Raw genomic sequence first — 2695 nt, 5'->3', positions numbered from 1 at the left:
TCCTCCCACGGCTGTGCACTCCAGAAGATTGCAAGCTCCTTGAGGGCAGGGACACTTGCTGTGTTCCCAGGAGCTGACACACAGCTTGGCACATAGTAGGTTCTCCATGAGTGCACATTGAATGAATCTCTCTCCCCTGCTGAAGCCCTCCATAGCCCTCCTTTGCCTGCAGGGCCTAATCCCTCTCCAGACCTGGGGTGGGGGGCCATGACTCCTGAAGTCTTCCCAAAAGGGAGGGGGTGTTATTCTGGTCTTGGAGCAGTGATGGGACAAGAAGGGTACATTGCTAGACCCTCCTACTCCTTGAGGCATCCGATCTCTGCTGGAAGTTCCAAAATGCTCACCCAATTTTGCTTTGCTTTGTTTTTTAATTTAGAGCATCCAGCAGGGCTGAGGGATGATTTCATACTTTTTAATAAAAGAATCTTCAAATCAAATGACGCTTGTAGCTATTCCATCAATCCTCTGGTGCTCCGGTCACAGAGACAACTCACTCGTGAAGTACCTGCCGCTGTTCAGGTGTTAGATGGGACCTTGTGAGATGTCAGCTAGGTGAGTTTCTCCGTAATCAAGTGCCTTTGCCCCATAAGGTTGGTACATTCTGAAGACCCAGTGGAGCTTCAGACACAAAAGCCTAGTTAAAGCCATTAGCATCCCCGCAGCCCCCACTACTAGTGGCCTTAGCAGGCTGCCCTAGACCCCCCTCCAGGATACCCTGTTGACAAGCTCTGTACCCTCTGGCCCCTTTGGCCCACCCCAGCCCTGTTAGGACTTCCCTCACTGAGGGAACACCCACTGAGGGTGTCAAGGGCACCTTCAGGAACACAATTTGCATTGTGTCCCATGTGAATGGCCCCCTAAGCATAGCCCCCCAGAGAACACCACTGGAATGATGCCCCATGCAGTTTGGCAACATGGAGGCTCCAGATCAGAGCTGAGACCACTAAGGGCCTTCCGGACCCCATGCGTCTGGGCTCCAGCAGACCTGGTTACCCTCACTCCACAGATTGGCCCAGAGAGGATCCTATATGGAATGGAGTAGGGGGAGGGGCAGGGTGTGGCTAGTGAAAGGACCCCTGCCCCAGCCCCAGACTGGTCCCAAGAGGCACCATAAGGCCCCCAGCCCCTGAGAGGTCCCATCCTAGAATGTCAGGGGCAGAGAGCAGAGTCCAGGGCAGTCCAAGCCTGCAAGCCGCATTCTAGGATCTTTAGGCTCATGATCACTGACCCCCATGGTCAGACTCAGAAGCTGCCTGCATCCTGGCCCGGGCGGTCAGAGGGCAGGCCCAGTCAGGAGGGGGCTGGCCTACAAGTGACACAGTGCCAAGTCCCAGGAGCCAGACAGCCCTGAGTTTGAATTCGGGCTCCACCTTCCACCTGCTTTGTAACCTTGCATTAAGTTACTTAAGCTCTTAAGGAGCTTCATTTCCTTAAGGATAACAAAACTCCCCCAACAAGTCTGTTGTGAAGGCTCAATAACAAAATGCATATAAAGCCCTTTGTCCGGGGCCTGGCAGAATGTATGCCAACAATGTGGCGCCTTCCTTCTCAAGGGCTGTCTGCCTCCCAGTCCCACTGGCCTAGGAAATGCCCTGAGCTTAGGAGCAAAGTCCCAACAGGACATTCCTGTGGCTGCTCTGGGGTCAGTTTGCAAAGGTCCGGACAAGGATAGCACCTGCCCCTTAGGTCATCACAGAGACAGAGCAGGAAGTTGGGGCCGGAGCAGAGCATCCCCAGCACACCTTCCGCTTTACTTGAAGTGGTTCCACCTGCACCAGGGTGTTCTAGGGATTTTCATGAGCTGCCCACTTGCAGAGTTTTCTCTCTCCCACCCTGCTGATGAGCACACCTGGTAGCTCAGAGAATTCCTCCCTTGTCCTCTGGAGATTTTAAGGACAGGACAGATGACTGCTAGAAATCTGCATGGAGTGGGACGCGGTCAGGTGGCCCTAGAGCCGGAAGGGAAAAGTAGGGAGGTGGGGTTCAGAGGGAAGTATCAGGGCTCCAGCACAGGGGAGAAGTTGACTTCATCTTGCCCTACCTTGGACCAACCCAAGGGTTGTGAGTACCTTGGACCCACCTGCTATCAGAAGACAAAGGGCTTGTGTTCCTGGGTCTGGTTCTGCCTGGTGCTCTGGCTGACATGCACATCCTGTCACCTCCGTCTGCAGTACTGCCTGTGCCATGCCGGTGTCACACCGGTGGTGTCCATGAGGCACAGGCCCAGTGTGCCCTGCTTGCACCCAGGTTTCCTCAGCCCTCTTTTTTTTTTAATTGTACTTTAGATGAGGGTTTACTGAACAAATAGTTTCTCATTAAATAATTAGTACACATATTGTTTTATGACATTGGTTAACAACCTCACAACATGCCAACACTCTCCCTTCTCAACCTTTGCTTCCCTACTACCAGCTTTCCTGTCCCCTCCTGCTTTCTAGTCCTTGTCCTTGGGCCGTTGTGCCCCATTAGTCTCATTTTGTTTTATGGGCCTGTCTAATCTTTGGCTAAAGGGTGAACCTCGGGAGTGACTTCATTACTGAGCTAAAAGGGTGTCCGGGGGACATACTCTCAGGGTTTCTCCAGTGTCAGTCAGGCCAGGAAGTCTGGTCTTTTTTTGTGAGTTAGAATTTTGTTCTACATTTTTCTCCAGCTCTGTCTGGGACCCTCTGTTGTGATCCCTGTCAGAGCAGTCAGT

The sequence above is a fragment of the Trichechus manatus genome, unplaced genomic scaffold, assembly GCF_000243295.1.
Source record: "Trichechus manatus latirostris isolate Lorelei unplaced genomic scaffold, TriManLat1.0 scaffold00030, whole genome shotgun sequence".
Classification (NCBI taxonomy): Eukaryota; Metazoa; Chordata; class Mammalia; order Sirenia; family Trichechidae; genus Trichechus; species Trichechus manatus.
This window is presented reverse-complemented; position numbering follows the sequence as displayed.